The sequence below is a fragment of the Phalacrocorax carbo genome, chromosome 4 (assembly GCF_963921805.1).
Source record: "Phalacrocorax carbo chromosome 4, bPhaCar2.1, whole genome shotgun sequence".
Classification (NCBI taxonomy): Eukaryota; Metazoa; Chordata; class Aves; order Suliformes; family Phalacrocoracidae; genus Phalacrocorax; species Phalacrocorax carbo.
Window position 1 is genome coordinate 84,366,450 of NC_087516.1, and position 19,200 is coordinate 84,385,649.

A 19,200-nucleotide genomic window follows, 5' to 3' on the forward strand; every position below is an offset into this window, starting at 1 on the left:
TAATCTCTCGCCTCTTGATTACAAGAGGGTGACGAGAGCAGGGACTGTGACTCCCGAGGGGTTTTTGGATGCTTCTGACTGCTCTATTGTTCCCCACCAGTGCAACCCATCAAGTAACTTCCCGTTGGGTCTCCGAGTAACACCCTGCCCTCTTGTCCGGAGGTGACCCAGGCTCCCAAGCCACAGGGACATAACGGTTTGACGAAGGCAGGTCACGGCTGCGCACGATTACAGACACGTGGGCTCGTGACATCAGCCCAAAGGAGATCCTGTCTCGGGCACGGTGATCCCACACGTCCTTCCCAGCTTTTTTTGATGCCCAAGCCTGCCCTAAAAGAAAGAGGTGCTCGGGACCTTGAGGATGAGTACTTGTGCCTGAGCTTTACACATGTGCTTTCCTCTTCTGTGGCTCCGGGAGCTGGTCCAGGCTTACCTTGTGTTTTGATTGCTGCCTCTTACAGGGATGTCAGTCAGTTATTAACCAAGCAAAGCTTACAGCCCCTGGCAAACCTGAACTCCATCGCTACACGGAACATGAAGAAAGCACGGTTGCATGTGAGAGCACCTGAGCAGGGGTTGCTTACCAGTAATCCTTCGGAAATCAAACATTCCATACAAAACCACTAACTCCTTCCTTTTGAGCTAAGCTCAGGATTTTAGATGCTAATTTTCAAGACGAACAAGCTTTTTCCAGAAATCTTGAATTTAGATGTTAACTCATGCGAGGAGGTCACACGTGTGCTTCAAAGGATGCGAAGAAATCAGACTTCGATGTTTGAAGCTTGCACACAAAATAAATCCACCCACATTTTTTCTTGCCACGTAGAATTTCCATGAGGCCTTTATGAAAAGATGCTGCCTTCTTTTCAGCTTCCTATTTCACTTTGAGGTTCCCCTCCTGCAACACAGACCAGAGAATCCCATTCTCATAAATGAGCCTTTTTAGTGATCCCCAGGTGATCCAGATTTCCAAAGAACTTTGCAATATAGAGAGCTGGATCTAATTTAGATTTTTTTTTTTTAAAAAAAGCTTTTCACACTGTTGAGTTCTTGTCATAAATTTCACATCTTCACATCTGCTCTCTGCACAATCTCCTCCTTGCTCTCCACTTTCATGAGGAATTGCCTCATTTTACTCGCGCTGCGTTCTACCTCTTTAGCACTGCCTCCTTTCTCTCCCTAAAACTGCACCACGCACAAAATACGTTAATCGTGATGTGATGCAAATGCCTTTTCCTTGGTCTTTCACCTCAACAGATCTTACGCGCTTAAGGAGCACCACATCCATAGGAACCATTTATCTGAGCGCAGATGTGCAGCCACTTCAGTGGTGAGACACCAAACTGGAAGACAATGTCCGTAACAGGCATACGGAGATGTGTGTATTTGTCTGTATCTCTTGATTTACTCCTGCTTGGTCAGCCCTAAAGAAAGAAAGAAGTCTATCAGAAATGCTCAAACCTGTGCCAGGAAGGAAAATAACTGTGCTACAACATTCAAGCAGAGGAAACTCGAAAGATACAGAGCACCAGCCTTGTGCTGCCTCACAAGAAATGGGAAGGGAGGGTGAATTTAGGGCAGCGTGCTACACTACAGCTGAGAAGACTGCCTTTAATTGTCTCCTCTTTCCCACACTTCCTGTGCAAACTTGAGGAACTCAAATTGTCAAACTGCTGGAGGGGTCTAAACGCAAAGCTACACACGGCTCTGCAGAGGCCTTTCAAAAGTCACCAAGGGGCTTAAATCTCTCAGGACTCCAGCTCCCACTTCGTCTTGTAACGATAAAAATCCTTCTCCCCACTCCACCACAATGTCCTTGGGGACCACAGCAGGGGAAAGCTGTGTCTGCCCGGACAGATGTGGTTGCATAGTGGGAGGAGAAAGGGATCTCAGCTGCTTTTCATTGCAAATGAGATCTGTCATATCCTGAGCTACCTCTGGATGTTGTTGGCAGCTGATGGACAGAGAAGTCCATCCATTTCCTTTCCAGGACAAAGATCTGAACTTAGTCTTGAAAGCTGGAGGCTAATCTGGGGATAAGGGAGGCAATGTTTTCTCACGCTACCCCAACGTCCACATAAAAATTGTGGAGGGGAGGGGTACCTGAACCCCAGTCCCCTTTCACGCACTGCAGAGCACAGCTGCCCATCTGCTTAGTGCTGCTTCCCCCAGTCAGAAGGAAGTTATCAGCACCCCGCTGGCCTCTCCAGCAGGAAAAGCTTTACATTGGCAAGAGACAGATCGTGTTGGACATAGAAACGCCCAATCTGCAGCTGACTGAATCCAACCTATCTGCAATCCCAGAGTCTGTGTGTCAGGACGGCTGTTTCCTCTCATTCAATACAAAAAACGTACAGGCTTACACATCATAGCATCAGCACCCCTTTTATGTAAGAATTCCAGCCTTTAGGGCACTGAGGTTCCTTCTGCCCCTTTTTATTGGCAGATGAATTTGATTGATTGGTGATTCAGGCAACTTTGCACCATGCTGACGGTCACTAGTTTGCATGCAATTTTTAAAATAAAAATTATTAGCCTCAACAATTCAGCTGCTTTCTATCTGATTACTGAGTCCCCAGCGAGCTCCATGGAAAAGAAATTCAGTCTACAAAGGTACCCTTATCGCTTTCACCTGTCAAACACAATCCAGGTGTTTCTAGAGTCAGCAACTCCTAAAAATATTATAAGTTTTGTATCAAATGTTTTCCAGCTTCTTTTCCCAAGACTATTATATAATTTTAAGAGAGAAAAAAATGCAGTGGGGCTCTCCCTTGGAGGAGAAACATTTTCCTAAGTCATCTCCTCGTGTCAGGAGAGGAAAGCAAATGGAAAGAAGATGTTTGCAGGGGGTCTGTGCTGGGTTACCTGCGCGTCTCTTCCGTGCATCCTTGAGGAGACATTTAGCTCCTGTTGGGCGCTCGCAGGTGGGGACAGGGCGAGCTGGAGGCAGGATCGGTGCCGGCACTGGTAAAGGGACGGGCGACGAGCTGAGAGAAGAGGGGGCAAGGGCTGAAAAAGGGTCTCCAGTTCTGCAGGGAAGGCAGCGGGATGTGACTCGGCAACCGCTCTGACGAGTGCAGGGTCATTCGCTGCGATGAAGTCGGGGTCTGTGGCTGGCCCGGAGAGGCAGCAGAAATCCCAAACTCTTTGCGGGGGTACCGGCCAGATTAGGGCAACACCTGAACAGTAAAACCATTTAGGGGAAGCAGAGCTGGGCTGCACCGCGTGGCCAACCTCCCTCTTCTCCGTGAGTCCCAAAGGGGCAGCTCCAAGAATGTGCTGAGAATTAATGTCTTGCGCTAAAAATGAGACGCAAGTAGCACCCACCCGTGAATTTTATTTTCTCTCTCGCTCTGCGGCTCCTGCCTGCTTGTCTCTCCTCAGTGCGCACCTGCACCTGTGCTCGGATGGGGCAGCTGAGGGAAGGTGCTGCCATCTCCCCAGCCCCGGCGGACCGCCCCTCAGCTGTGTCCTCTGTCAGGGAGCGTCGTCATCTCTCCTGCCCCCCAGAGCGTGTCCTGTAGTGGCAGACGCGCGGGCTTTTCCCTGCACGCGCATACGGGAAGGGAAGGGAAGGGAAGGGAAGCACAGTGAGAGCTGGGCTTGTCAAAGCGTAATGGGGGTGGTGGGAAGCGTAGCTAGAACCGGAGAGCTACAGCACAAAAGCGAAGCGGACGGGACACAAAAGTAAAATGGTGCACAGGAATGCTGAGGAGAGAACTCCCGCAGCACGCAGGAAATCAGTGTCAGAATCTATTTTCTTCTGACTGCCAAATTAAAAATAATGGCACGCTTTGCAACGCTAAGCTCGCTCTAATCGTCTGAACTGTTTCTTTCCAGCCCCCCACCGCCCCCAGCACACCGTTCAGCCTCCTCAGCCTGAAATGCCTTGTTTTCCTGCTTTTTTTTTTTTTTTATTATTAATGACAGGGCAACTTCTGTTCCCGAGGTGGTGCCTACAGTACAGCTATCTCTTCGAAGACAGTTTGGTTTAGGTCAGAGAATGTTTAGCCTGGACTGAATCAGCCTCTGTTTCTGTTTCTGGAAATCGTCGGTCCTGTGCATCAAGCCCGGAAAAAAGGAAATATGAACCAAAGGACCTGGGGCCTGCAGGGCTAGGAAAATATTTGAGAAGAGGTTCAGTGGGGAAATGACTGTTTGTCTGTGGGGCGTCCAGGCAAGCAACCCAGCTGCTAGAAAGCGGCGCTGTCCCCAGGGTGGCCTCGGCGGTCCCGTCGGAGTCGGGGGAACAAGGACAAGGCAGGGGGAAGCATCTGGCCTGCCGTGTGGACCGTGACTGTACAAAGCACGTGTGATGCACTGCAAGTTTACCTGTTTAAACTGTGAGTTAAAGAAGGTGTGCAGTTGCTTTGTAAACAGCCGACGCTCTAAAGCTACACCCATCTAATTGCTAGCTGTATTAAATCTATCGTATTGCTGTTTCTGCATTAAAAAAGAAAAAAACCAACACACCTATGTAAGCACGTCTAAGTACAATGGAAAACCACTGTTTAACGCGTGGCATGTGCGGGTGGTTTTTTTGGGGCGGGGGGGGTGGGGTGTATGACAAAAACCTGCGAGAGACACACGCACACACGCACATGTCATGTTTAGCGCTCACCTAAACCCAAAAAAGAAAATCCACTCTTTATTTTGCAGCATTAGCATTAGCTTCCAGCGCACAGCCTGAGCGCGCACCTCTGCTCTCACCGTCTGCTCCCTCTTCAACCGTGCGTGGCTGTCATCAGCTTGCACAGGCTTTGCTCGTGCAAGTTTCCGCGACGGCTTACGAGAAGGCAGGCAAACAGACCCAGCAAGACGCGTAGTGCCTTCCTCTAGGGGCTCCGTCCAGCCTTTGTTAAAATGAGCAGAAAAGAAATCTGCTGCGGCCTTTGTCCTGACTGACTCTTACAGAGAGCATCTGACTTGACCCGCAGCAAAGCCATGCCCCAGGCAGCAGCACGTACTGGCGCGGACCGCGGTTTCACCCACCTGCTTTACTGCGCCGGTCCTTTCCCACGGCCGATGCCGCAGATGTGGCGCGGCCCACCCCCAAACCTCTTTACGAGGGTTCCCTGGGCTCTGCAAGTCGCCTGCTGGACGTGTTGCTGATTCAGGCACGGGCAAAGTCAGCTTCTTCGCTGGCCTCGGGCCAGGGCAGCCCCGTACCTGAGGGAAACTGAGAATATCTCCAGCGAGATCTCACCGGGAGGCTGGGACCTCGTCAGTAGGGGAGAAGGCCAAGCGACTGACACTGAAAGGGAGCTCTTTGCTAGGCTGTAGATCGTAAAGTTAAAAAAGAAAACAAACCTGCCTTTTTTAAAATGCCCCCCTTTGAGTCTGCCACGTTTGATACAGATTTTTTAAATTGCAGGGTCTATCTCCTACAGGCCTCATGCAAAGGGAAGCGAGTACCTCTGGCTCTCAGGACAAGGGGGTCCCTCAGGAGCCCAGGTGCTCACGCCAGCTGGCATCTGGCACAGCACAGGGCAGGAGCTTTGGCAGTAGTACGTGAGCTGAGAATGAGAGTCCGGCAGCGCCGCACGCTTCTCCTGTCAGCCGCTGAGGCTCGCGCGCTGTGCCTTCCGCAAATAAAAGGCCAGAAGAGTCAGCATTTCTGCTAGTTCCAGCCTCATCCACACCCTCGTCGGTGTAGCTGTAAGCAAGCGTCCCGTAGCGACTGGGAGCGTGGCAGCTGGGCTTCCTGCGCTGCCTTAGGTTGTGCCCTTGGAGAGACCCTTCTCCGAGCCCCGTGAGCCCCGGGGTGGGTGGGCTGCGGTGCCGTTCAACGCTGAATAGGCACGAAGGCTTGTAAACAAAATGTATTTATATCGCACCCATACCCGGCAGCCAACCGCCGCTTTATTTACGTATCCTGCACCTCCTGCCGACGCTTTTAAACTTAGCCGATATTGCCGCAGTTTTCACTGATGGGGCAGGGGACTGCCACGCTGCAGGGGCAGTGTCTGGGTGTCTGCCACGGACACAGACGTCCTCAGCTGGGTAGGGACAGGGTGAGAGCTGGAACAACTCTGCTGACATGTACGGGCCGTCCCAGGGCAAGGCTCCTGGGTCTGGGGGCTGAAAGGCGAGCCGCGCTGGGTGGTTGGTGTGGGAGTTGTGGAGCAAGTAGGGGGGAAAAAAAGCAACAAGAAAAAACCATCCAAATGTTTCACAGCAGGTAGAAAGCTTGGCAGAAAGCAAACTGAATGCTGTAAAGACAAAAGCCGAAAGCCGGCTATGGACTGGACGAAAAGAGTCAGTGCCACGGAAGGAGGTTATTTCTTCCACTGACCGTAGGAGGCTTTTTTGTGAGAAAACACAACACCTCTTCTTTCGGCTACGGCGCGGTACCGCAGCAGTAACGGGCCAGAGCGTGCGAGCGCCTCTGGCAGTATCGGTAACGGCCGGGGCACGGCCGAACGGCCAGCCCACCTTCCGCACGAGGAGAACACCGTTCCCCTGGAACGCCACGCAGACCCAGGACGGGTACGGCGGAGGCCGAGCCCAGGCGCCCCCATTGCCAAGGACCACCTTGGCCTCGCAGCGTCTCACGCTGCGGGGTGTTTTGCAGGCCGTGGCTAAGCTCAGGCCCCCTGCTCGTGGCTGCCCCCGGTCCCCCGGCGCCGGTCGGGCCCCAGCCCCCAGCGCGGTGCGGCGCAGGGCAGCGGCCCAGCAGGGCGGCCCCACGGGCCCCAGCCCGCACCCCCCCCCCCCCGTGCCTGCGGGCAGGGCCCCGCGGCCGCCGGCCCCTTCCTCCTCTGCTCGCTCCCGTCGCGGACGGCTCGGTACGTGTCACGAGCGGCAGCCCCGTTCAGCCGCTCCCGGAGGGCGCGCGGCTCTGCCCGGCCGTGACCGGGGCCCGCAGGGGTCTCTCGCTCGCCCGCTCGCCCCGAAAGGAGCCGGCCCCGAGCCGGCGCGTCCCGCCCCGCCCGGCCCTCGGCGCCCTCGCGAGCTGAGCGCGGCCCGGCCAGCAGGGGGCGCTGGCGCTCACCGGCTGGGCGCGGGGGCGGTCCGGCGCGGGGGCGGGGCCGGTGGGGGCCGGTCCTTCCGGCCGCCCTCTAAGGGCCGCCCCGCGGGGCCCGGGCTTCCGGTGGCGCGTGCGCGGCGGAGCGGAGGTGGGAGAGGTGCGTGGGGCGGCCGGGTCGCGAGGGGTCTCTTTGCGGTGCCGGGACCCCTCTGCGGCCCGGCGTGGGAAGCCCGTGGCCGGCGGAGACTGCTCGGAGCTGGGCGGGGAGCGCCGCGGCGGTCCGGCCGCAGGCAGCCATCCCCTGCGGTGGCCGGCATCCCCTCGGGACTCCTGGAGGCCTGGCGGCTCCCGATCCTCGTCTGCGGCAGCCGCCTGAGAGAGCAGCGCGGCCGTAGCCGGGGGCCGGAGAGCGCTGGTGGGTGAGTTCGGGCAGCGGTGGGGGCTCCGTGTGGGCCGGGGGTGGGGGGGGCTCCGTGCGGGCCCGACCCTGGGCCGGGCGGGGGGGGGCTCCGTCGCCGGCCCGGGCCGGGCTCGGTGCCGGGCGGGGGGAGCTCCGTCGCGCCGGGCCCGGGGCCGGGCGGGGGGGGGGGGAGCTCCTCCGTGCCGGGCCCGGGGCCGGGCGGGGGAGGGGGGGGGCTGGCTCCTCCGTGCCGGGCCCGGGGCCGGGCGGGGGAGGGGGGGGGCTGGCTCCTCCGTGCCGGCCCCGGGGCCGGGCTCGTGCCGGGGGGGGGCTGGCTCCTCCGTGCCGGCCCCGGGGCCGGGCTCGTGCCGGGGGGGGGCTGGCTCCTCCGTGCCGGCCCCGGGGCCGGGCTCGTGCCGGGGGGGGGCTGGCTCCTCCGTGCCGGCCCCGGGGCCGGGCTCGTGCCGGGGGGGGGCTGGCTCCTCCGTGCCGGCCCCGGGGCCGGGCTCGTGCCGGGGGGGGGCTGGCTCCTCCGTGCCGGCCCCGGGGCCGGGCTCGTGCCGGGGGGGGGCTGGCTCCTCCGTGCCGGCCCCGGGGCCGGGCTCGTGCCGGGGGGGGGCTCCGTGCCGAGCTCGGGCCCCGCAGAGAAGCCCTGGTCGGGCATCGTTCGCTTTTGCACAATGTAGGGCTTTCCCCGTTTATTTTCTGTGTACTGTGTTTTGGGCCACCTGAAACCCTTTGGCCGGGGAGGTTTGGTGCGGGGAGATGGCAGGTCTGGAGCCTGAAAGATCTCGGGTGGGGGGCGGGGGAGGTATTTTTGCCTTAAAACTCTGGGCCCACCTCGTGTGTCATGTCGTGAGTCTCGTGACTGTGGCAAATGGCTCAGTCAGGCGTTTTCTGATAAAAAACTTCTGAACGTGTGCGTGTCTAGGCACGGGGAGATTTGTGCAGGGTGACGGAGCCCCTTGCGCTTCTGTGCTAATGTCTACCTGTTCTAGATCTCCAATGTTGGAAAGCCTTTGTTTAGTGCCTGGTTGTGCCTGCGTAACAAATGTTTTAGCTGCTGATGTGTTATACCTCTGCTGTGAACTTTTTCCTGGGTGGCTTGATTGTTTCTGGTTGTCCGTGTAAATCTAGGCAGCTATTTTCTGCCCGGTGGTGAAGCCTATCGCTTTGGATAACAAAGGGCAGGAGAGCAATAAAGAAAAAGGTGACCTGTCTGCTGCAGCTCCTTGCAAACGATTCGTTCCTTATTTTCTGCCCTTGGGTAGGTGTTGTGCTTTCCAGATAACGCAGCCTCTCCTGTGCCTGTCCACGCCGTGCATTTTTGTCCTGCCCTTGCTTGAAAAGGCTCTCCTTGCCTTCCTCCTCTCTGCTGCAGTTGGCTTAATCTCTCGCTGCTGCTGCTGCTGGAAGAGGGATAAAGGGAGTGTTGTCGATGGGGTTGTTAAAAGCTTTTTCGCGGGCTGTAACGCGCGGGAAGGGGTGGGCGGGGGGGGCAACTCAGTACGGGGGAGGGGGGAGGATCAGGCTGCGGGGAAAATGGGAAACCAACATCACCTTCCCCTCCTACGGCGCAGCCCGGCCGCACGGCTCCCCGGGGATGCCCCTGCCCGCGGGTGTACCGTGTGTGCGCCCCCCGCGTGGGGCGGGGGACGACGACACACCCCCCCACACCGTCGGCGGCACTGGGGCAACCCCTGCCCCAGGGCTCCGCGCTCGTACCCGGCTCTCCCCGCTCCGGCACGGCACGGGGCTGGACGCACCGAGGAGACCCCGGGGCGGCTTCTCGCGGCTGGGTGAGAACAGGGCCCGGCCCCGAGCAGCAGAGCGGGCACCGCCGGTAGCTCGGAGGAGCGGGGCCGGCTCGGCTCGAGGCGTCGGAGCGAAAAGGGACGAGAACCGGCCCGGAGCGTCCGGGGGTTGCGGGGGGGCGGCGGATGGTCCGGTGGCCGGGTTCGGCTCCGTGCCGGGCCGTGGGGCAGCCGGAGCCGCGCCGGGGGGCAGGTGAGGAGCCGCGTGCGTGGCTGGGCGCGCTGTGGGTCGGCGGGTTTCGGCTGTGGGGTCTCCCGGTCCGCGGAGTCCCCGGGGGGGGGGGGTTGCGGGCAGCAGCGGCCCCGGGCCGAGCGCTGTCGTGGGTCGGTGGTTGGGTTTTGGGGCCGAGCCCGTGCCCGGCCGTGGGGAAGTAGGGGCAGCCCCACCCGGCTCTCGGCTGCTCCTCGTCGGGGTCGGGCGGCGGCGGCGACCCCGGCGGGGGCCCCTGCGGTGCCGGGCGGGTCCCCCCCTTGCCCGCGAGGCAGGCAGGGACCCCGGCTGCTGCCGCCGCGGTTTGCTGGAGGCGGGCTGGGCCCGGCCCCCTGTGGGGTTGGGGTGCGGGCCCGGCGGTGCCGGGGAAACGAGGCCTGCGAGAGCAGGAGGAAAGCGCTGCCGGGCCGGCGCTGGGCTGCCCCGCCGGGGTGCGGGGCCGGGCCCGCGCAGTTCAGTTCCCGAGGCCTCCCCGACAGTGCCCGCGTGGGCCGTGGGGGTGCGGGGCTGCGGGGTGGCTGCGCTCTCCGCGGCCCTGAGCGTTGCCCGTGGGGACTGCGGAGGGGGCCGGGACGCAGCCAGGCTCAGCTGGTTTGGTCCCTGAGCGGGGAGAGCGCAGCTCTTCTGTTCCTGGGCCGTGAGAGCAGGCTCCTGTGGCTGACGCCGGGGCCCTGAAACAGATCGAGTCGTGCGTTTTGAGGGCCTGACCGAGGGGACTAAGTCGTGTGGTTTTGGGCTGAGGAGCAGAGGTCGAGTGCTGCATTTTTGGGACTTGAGAACAGGCTCAGCAGCTGGGCTTTTTGGCTCAGAAACGGTCCCAAAGTGAGCTGGTTTGGGGGCCAAAAGCAGAAGCCGGTTTGGCTGCTTGTGCAGGCTGGGGGGTTGGGGTGGGGTGGGGGCATTGGGGGCTGCAGGGGAAAGCAGGGGTTGGGCAGGGTACGCGGACCCTCCCCGGAGGTGGGGGTCCGGTCACATCGGACCCCGAAGTTCGGGAGGCCGGCATGCACCAGAGCGAACTCGCCACCTGAGGCGGGTCTCTGGAGGAAGGGTGCTTTTTGGATCCAGCACAGCACACCCTCTTTGGGTCCAGCTCTTCTTTCTGTGCTGCTTAGAATAGTTATTAACCAATTAATTAATCATACAAACTAAGTCACAGCAGCTCTATCGGCTCCATCGTGGTTCGGAGCTCTGAATCAGTTTCATTTGGTGTCTAACACGTTTTTTTCCCCAAGGAGAGGCTAAGTTTCAAAGTTAGTTCTCACAAGTGTGTCAGTCGACAAAATTGAGTTATGATTATTAAAACCACAAAGGTGACAGGAGTCTCACAGATCTGGTCTATTTCTGAAAATGTATTCATCCCATGCAGATGTCGTCGGGATACAGATCATCTGCATCTTCATGCTCTGACAAGACAAGATGCTGAGACAGGGATGAGCTCCAGAAGGACTGCGGAAAAGAAAAAAAAACCGCACTCCACAAAGTCATGGGGTTTATTTTTGCGTTTGGGGGGGCGGGGTGGCTTTAACAAAAGAGTGCAGTGTTGGCTGGCAGCAGCCTGCAGGGCATCTTTGCTGCCTGATCTCTCCTTTTCTTCTCTTCCACTCCTCTTTCAGGGCTGTGATTGTCATTTGGATAGTTTTAGAAGAGCAGTTAAGTTCCTCGCCTGTGTCAATGTGCTGGTAATACCAGGAAGGTGAACGCTTGAACCGGTCGGGCGGGTGGGAATAACTTGGCTGCAGGTAGAACTTCTGAGGGAAGACCAGCAAAACCAGGAAGCAAATAGCAAGTTCCCCAAAAATGTGCGGGTGTCAAGCACGTAAGCGTTTCATTGCCGAATGTTTTTGGGAATATGTTCCAAATGGCTATTTTTGGTAAACATAAATTTTCAGGAGATTCAGGGTTGTGTGTGGCAAAACATGTCCCTCTGTTTTTGTGTCCTGCCGCACAAACGGCCGGCGGCAGGGCTCTTGTTCCCCGCTCTCGATATTGCCCCAGCAGGGCTGCGATACTTAGACCTAAGTGGGGATGGGTTTAGGAGTGGAAGGAGAGAGAACGCCTGTGTTCTGTAAGGGCTGTGAATGCTGACCCTTTGTCTCCGTCTGCTGCTTTTCCCGTGCGGGTGATGAAGCTGTTTTACTTTTCTCTGTTGTTCCTGGTCTAAATAGTTGCAAGGCTGTCGCCGCTGTGGGTGTGCAATTTGTGTTGCTGTGTTTCTGTGGAGTCCTAGCCACGGCTCGCTTCTAGTGTGGCCAAGGGTCAAGGTAGGGCTTTCAGCTTAAAGCTTCAGAAGCGCTGCGCGCTGAGATGGGTGTAGGTGACACTGCTGTTGCGCCTGCAGCTGTGCTCGCAGGGATGCTGGGCGGCTCCGCATCAGACCGGCGAGGTGCCCGTGGACCTCCGTCGGGCTGCGCCCTGGGTGCGCGAGCGTGCCGTGGGTTTGCTGTTCCGGCTTGTACGTGCGAGGGCTTAACGTTTGATTTAACGCATTTCCTTTAACGGCAGGCTGTAGTTGGGCTCTAGACGGTATTCCTACGTGGGTGCAAGAGCTGTGGAATGGTTAAGCTGTTGCTGTGCCTCCAGGTGACTTGTTCAGTAACACTGTTTTTCCAGGTGCAGATGGATGAGTCGTGCAGGGCAACGGAGGAGAGCCCAGGGGAGCGCTGGAAGAAGGTGAGTCTGTGTAGTACTGGAGGGAAGATGTGACTGGTGGCTATAGGGCTCCATTATGGGTTTTACTCTTTTTTTGTGTGTGATCTGAGGGCGCTAAGCGATGAGCCGAGCGTGATCTGGGCCCTGGAGGTGAGTCAGGCAAGGTGACGGGTGCTTGGTGGGCTGGAGTAGGTGTTCTTTTTCAGGTTACTCAGGGTTTTTTTTCCCTTGTCTTCACTTTCCCATCCCAATTTGGGGCCGATTCCCTCAAACGGGGACTTCCCCCTGTGGGGCTGCTTATGCAGCCTGGGAGCTGCTGCCTGGGCACAAAAATACCTCAAACCCCCTGACTCTGGGTCTGCAATGGGGGGTGAAAAAACCAGAAAGAATTCTGGTGGAAAGAAAACCACTTGGGGCTTCTGGGAAAGCCAACTCAGCTGGATTTGTGCAGCTGGAAAGGAAAAAAAGGGTGGTGGTGGGGAAGGAACAACCACCTAAAAGCACCCACCAACCATTCTCATGCACAAAACCGAAAGTGAAAATGACCATTTTTTGTAGGGTAAAAGCACAAAAAGTCCCCACAGAACTCAGTAGTTTGGAAAAGCAACCCCAATTATTACATTATGTAAAGAAGGCAGGGGAAAAAAAGAAAACCACAACAAAACCCTATCACGACCCTGATGCCACATGCCTACAAGCAGTTCCTGGGGCTTATTCTGCGGGGGTGGGGGACCCAACCTTGTTCCCCAGGTTTGCTGTGCTGCTTCTCCTCCCTCGGGCATGGGGGGGGGCAGGCAGTGGCATGGACAGTAGCAAGCACCAGATTTTTTTAAGCAGTCGAGAGGAAAGGACTGAAATGCTCGAGACGCTTTGCTGTTTGGTGCAGAGGCAATGAACAGTGCTGCTGGGGCTGCGAGGCGGAAAGGTGCAGAGGAATAGAAGCTCTGTGGATGCAGCCAAGTTACGGTTTCTGGATGGTATTAATCGAGAAGAGTAATTCAGATAATGCTGCTGCCCAGCGACCAGAGTTGGGTACTGAGCCCGGGAGCCGCGCACGCACGGTGGCGTCCCTGTGATCCGCATTGCTCTCTCCGCAGGTGACAGCCCTGCGATGCTGCGGTGCCTGCGAGGTGATGCCGCCGTGCTCGTTGCTGCTTCCTGGTAAGGAAAGGCCTCCTCCGCTCCTGCTGCAGCGTGGTGGTGTGTCGGACACGATTCCCTGTGTCGGGTGAGGCCTAGGGCTGCCGGCGAGGTGAGCGAGCCCCTTTGGTGGGTGCCGGGGTGTCTCCTTGTGTGCCTGCACTACCGGGGCTGGTGGGATGGGAAGCTTCAAACGACCTGCCGAGGCAGGCTTCTGGTATGCTAAAGGCGAGCGGGTGAGGGCAGCCCCAGGAGTTACCCGGGAGCTGATAGAAGGGAAGAGGGAAAGGAGGAGGAGGAGGATGACCTTTTCCCCCTGCCCAGGGTGCAGAAGATAGCCGACTCCCCAGCTCACCAGAGCTCCCCCTCAGCCTCCCCTGGCCCCCCTTGCCCCGTGCTCCTGCCCCCAGCTCCGGCACGAGCGAGCTAGGCTACGCTACGTGCCTAGGAAGCCTCATCTCGTAAGAGCTGTGAGACACCCTTGTATTCTCTTCAGGTGGAGGACGGCCTAGAGTCTGGAGCTGCAGAAGAGGCAGGGCGGAGAGGAGGGGAAAGAAGCATCTGAACGGCTAAATTGTGCCAGCAGCGCTGAGAGCGAGAGTCGCGGTGAGTCCTGGGCCACTGGGGCCCCGTTGCCTCTCTTGTGCGTCCTGGGCCCTCCCTGTCTCTCCCCCCTGGCCCCCTCTCTCTGTCCTGTAGCCTGTGGCTACTTGTTTTTTCTCCGCCTCTCTCTGCCTGGCTCTGGCTCCGTTTTTATTTTTTTATTCCTCCTGCTCTGTCCTGTAGCCTGTCGGTATTTTGTCTTTCTCTGGCCCTCTTGGTCTGACTCCGTGTGTTACCGAAAAACGCGGTAAAATCGGAAACAACTCCTCAACGCCGATTTAGTATTAAAGAGCAGGCGTTCTTTATTCACGGCGCCGGATGCACGGGGGATCGCTCCTCCTGGCGTGCGTACCTCACACACCTTTCCCGTAGAATTTGTAGATCAAAATTTTACGTATTCATACATATTCATTATCGTCCTGTCTACTGATCGGTACAAACTGGCTCGTTCCGTATGTAAATCACTGCGCAGGCTCGGTGGTGGTCCGTGAGTCGGTGGTCGCGATCTCCCCCTGCCAGAATTGCCTTTTACCTTCTTGGCTCTTAATCTTGGCAGTCTTGGCTAGTTTTCTCAGTGCGCTACACGAAACCGCGTTTTGTCATCCTTTTCTGACAGAAGCACGTTGTCTGTTGTTCTGCTGACATTAACGATCGCCTAGGGACTAAAATGCAGATCGACAGATGCGCTGATTCGTACGCTCCGTGTTCCCGTAATGGAACACCGTCTCTGGTTGGTTGATTTCATCGCTTTGGTTACACCTGTTCCTGTTGTTCAGTTTCTTCTTTTTTGGCTTTGTGTGATTCTCTCTGTGATTCTGTTTTTCTCTGCCTCGCTTTTCCCAGCTCCCCGTCCCTCACTTTGAATACCCGTTATCCTTCACCAGCTCACTCTCCCTTGGTTGCCATCCCCGTTTCTGAGTTCCTCCTGCTTTGCCACGTAGCCCGTGACTTTTTTCTTAATCTCTCTCTGTCTGCCTCAACGCTCCCGCCGCGCTTTTTAGTTCGTCTGCTCTGCTCTGTACCCTGCTACTGTTACTTGCCTTTCTGAGTTCTTCTCTGTCCAGCTCCCTTTCCCTATTCTTGAATTCCTGTTCTTCCTGCACCCGCCGCTGTTCCCTGTGATCTCCGTCTCTCTCTGTCCAGCTCCCTGTCCCTAGGTTTTAATTCCTGCCTCTGCCCGCCGTAGCCCGTCTAGATTTTCTCTCGGCCTCTCTCTCTGTCCAGCTCCCCCTCTCTGTGTTCTAATTCCACGTTCTCTGTCACGTAGACCCGTGCTGTTTGTTTGTCCTCATCTCTCTCTGTCCAGCTCCTTGCTGCTATGTTTTATTTCTTCCCTCTCTGTCTGTCTTTGTAGCCCATTGCCGTTGTTTGTTTTTTTTTTTTTCCTACTTGTTTCTTCATGTGTCTCTGTCTGCCTCCCAGTGCCTGATCTTTAATTCCTCCTTCCCTGTAGGCTGCTGTTCCTTTTCTCCATTCTACATTGTGTTCTCTTTGGTCTCCTGTTCTTATTCATCGATTCCCTCCTCGCTGCCCTGTGGCCTGTCCCCATTTTATTGTTGCGCCTCTCTCCCTCTCTCTGGCTTCTTGCCCCTGTTTTGAAAATTCCTCCCTCTCTTCTCTCTTCCCTGTTGGCCGTGTGATCTTCAGCCTTTCTCCATCTCTTTCTGCCCAGCTCTCTGTGTCTATTCATTAATTCTTCCCTCTCTGCCCTGTAGCCTGTAGCTTTTGTCCTTTCTCCATCTTGCTGTCTCTGGCTTCCCCATGACCCTGTTTTAGAATTGTTTCTCTCTCCTTTCTGTACGCATTGCGATTCCTTTTGCTCCCCATCTCCCTTTGTTTTGGGTGTTTTTTTTTTGTTGTTGTTTCTCTGGCTCCCTGTCCCTAATTCTTAATTCTCTGCCTTCTCATGCTCTGTACCACGTAGCCCCATGGTTTGTTTTGTGGTGTTCCCTCCCCGGCCCCTTCCCTCCGTTGTTGGCTGTCTCGGCTCCCTGTCCCCGTGGCTTCATTCTTCCCTTTCTGCCCTGTTCTTGTCGCTTGTCTTGTCTGTCTCCATCGCGCTCGGTCCAGCTTCCTGCCCCTATTCTTCTTTCCTCCCTCGCTGTCGTGCTGCCTGCCCCAGGTTCTTTGTGCGTCTCCAGCCTGCTCCTCTTCCTTCTTTGTTGGTCTGTGTCCTGCTCTTCCCCTCTCTCTGCTGCCTCTCTTCCCCTCTCTCTGCTGCCTCTCTTCCCCTCTCTCTGCTGCCTCTCTTCCCCTCTCTCTGCTGCCTCTCTTCCCCTCTCTCTGCTGCCTCTCTTCCCCTCTCTCTGCTGCCTCTCTTCCCCTCTCTCTGCTGCCTCTCTTCCCCTCTCTCTGCTGCCTCTCTTCCCCTCTCTCTGCTGCCTCTCTTCCCCTCTCTCTGCTGCCTCTCTTCCCCTCTCTCTGCTGCCTGTATCTCCACCTCCGTCAGGCTCCCTGTCCTTCTCTGGCCGTCCTGTTCCCTGCCTCGTGCCTTCTCACTACACGCACACACGCCCCCCCGCCCCCGTCCAGCCGGCTGCCGCTCTTCTCTTCTCTCTTCCTACTGTCCTGTGCCCTGCTCCTCACCTTTGGTGGCCTCCCCCTCTGCCCAGCAGCCCGTCGCTCCAGGAGCCAGGCGACGGACGGTCCCTTCCCTGCCAAACGCGGACAAGCGCGTGCCGTGGTTTAGCCCCAGCTGGCAACTCTGCACCAGGGAGCTGCTTGCTCGCTCCACCCTCAGTGGGCTGGGGGAGAGAGCTGGAAGGGTAAAAGTGAGAAAAATCATGGGCTGAGATCAAGACTGTTTAATAGGTAAAGCAAAAGCTGTGCGTGGAAGCAAAGCAAGGAATTAATTCACTCCTCCTTTTCGGCGGGCAGGTGTTGAGCCACCTCTGGGAAAGCAGGGCTCTGTCATGTGTCATGGTTACTTAGGGAGAGAAATGCCGTAGCCCCCCCCCCCCCCCCAAGGACTCCCCCTTCTTCCCCCAGCTGCGTGTGCTGAGCATGATGTCAAATGGTATGGAATATCCCTTTGGTCAGTTAGCTGGGAAAGCTTTCCCAGCTGTCCCAGCCTACTTGCTGGTGGGGCACTGAGAGAACCAGAAGAGGCCCTGACTGTGGAAGCAGTGCTCAGCAAGAACCAAAACATCTCTACATTATTAACGGTGTTTTGAGCATAAATCCAAAACGTATCCCTTCCTAGCTACTGTGGAGAAAATGAGCACTATCCCAGCCACCACCAGCTCCGTGCGGCTGCGGCAACGGCGGCCGAGGTGGCCTTGGGGCAGGGGGAGCGTTGGGGACCCTGAGCCACGAATCGCTCCTGGGACTTGTTACGTGCGCGCCTGCACCAACACCTGCCCTCTCCTTTGGCCTGAGGGCTGCGTTTGCGCTCCCTTGGCGTGGGGCAAGGGGCTGTGACGGAGCCCAGGGGAGGAGGTGGTGCACTGTGGGGGTGAGGGGAGGGGGCCCCCCGTTGCTGCTGCGCCTCAGCTGTGGGCGGGGTCTGGCTGGAGGAGCCCCAGGTGCGGGCAGTGGGGCTGGCGGTGCCGGCTCCTCCCTGGAAAAGGGGTGGTGCCCTGCTCCGGGGGGCCAGTGTGAGCCGAGGGCGGGGCGGAGCGGAGCTGTGGCCGAGCGTCAGCGGGCTGCGAGTGTAGCGAGGGAGGAGGTGAGCGGGGGCTGGGTGGGGGGCCGCTGCGTGCCGGGTCAAGCCCCGAGGAGGGCTGCGGCGGGGCAGCGGCGGGTCGGAGCGGGCGGTGGGGAGAGCGAGGCTGTGCTGAGGGCTCGGTGGGGCTTCCGGGTGCATCGGCGGGAGGGTCGGTGCCCCGCAGGGTCCGAGAGCCCCGAGGAGGGCGGGCTCGCGGCGTGCGGAGAGCTGTGGTGGTGCGTGTGGCGGCTGGGCGGGCGGCCATGTTGTGGCGCAGAGCGTGCCGGGAGCTGTAGTCCTTGTGGCGGGGGGCTGCCGGGCGGCCGTGTTGTGGCGCAGAGCATGGCGGGAGCTGTAGTCCTTGTGGCGGGGGGCTGCCGGGCGGCCGTGTTGTGGCGCAGAGCATGGCGGGAGCTGTAGTCCCTGTGGCGGGGGGCTGCCGGGCGGCCGTGTTGTGGCGCAGAGCATGCCGGGAGCTGTAGTCCTTGTGGCGCGCGGCTGCCGTGCGGCCATATTGTGGCGCAGAGCATGGCGGGAGCTGTAGTCCCTGTGGCGGGGGGCTGCCGGGCGGCCGTGTTGTGGCGCAGAGCATGGCGGGAGCTGTAGTCCTTGTGGCGGGGGGCTGCCGGGCGGCCGTGTTGTGGCGCAGAGCATGCCGGGAGCTGTAGTCCTGGCGCAGTGGCTGCCGGCCCTGTCACGTGGCTCGCCGGGGCGTGGCGGGAGGCGCGGTGTTCCGGCGCTCGGGTGCCGGGCGGCCGTGCCGCGTACGGTAGGCGCGGTGTATTTTTGGGGTTGGATTCGTGTTGATTTCTGGGGGCTTCCAGGTGCGGCCGCTCCCCGAGAAGCGGTGAGTTCCCCGGGAGCTGACAGAAGGGAAGAGGGAAAGGAGGAGGACCTTTTCCCCCTGCCCAGGGCGCAGATGATGGCCGCCGCCTCCCCGGCTCACCGGAGCTCCCGCTCAGCCTCCCCTGGCCCCCCCCTTGCCCCGTGCGCCTGCCCGCAGCCCCGGCACCTCCCCTGAAGCGTGCTGCGTAGCCCTTGGCCGCCCCCAGGCCCTGTCGTGAAGGCAGCGAGCCGGCCCTCGAGCGCACTGGATTCCCCCTCGGCGCAGGGGCCCTTAGCAGTAGCGCGGGGAAGGGGCGGTGTGTCCAGAAGCCCCTGCGCAAGGAGGGGCTTTGGCCAGGGTCGATCGACGGTAATGACGGTCGCTGTTTCTTCTTTCCCTCTCCCAGAGACCGTGCTGAGGACGTGGTTGTCTGTCCTTCCCCCGGGGATGCCGTTGACTGCGGCCGTCTCAGGCTTGCGTGGCTTCTCTCTGCCCGGCGTTGCCATCCTCGCAGCGCGGGGGCGAAAAGGGACACACAGAGCCCTTCCCGGCTGTGGACAGGAGCTGCCTCGGCTGAAGCTGGAGACGCCAACGAAAGGTAAAGCAGAAGAAACTGAAGGCGCTCTGGCTGCCAGCTGCCTTCCTGCCGCAGGCAAGAGAGAGCCTGTCCCTGCAGGTGAGGGAGGGAGGATCCCCCTTCGTAGCCCGCAGCGGGCCAGGCCACCAACGTGCACCGCAGGGTCTGTACGCGTAACCGGGAGTTGGGTACGGGCGTGTAGTGCACGAGCGAGCTAGGCCACGTGCCTAGGAAGCCTCATCTCGTAAGAGCGGTAAGACACCCGTGTATCCTCTTTAGGTGCAGGACGGCCTAGAGTCTGGAGCTGCAGAAGAGGCAGGGCGGAGAGGAGGGGAAAGAAGCATCTGAACGGCTAAATTGTGCC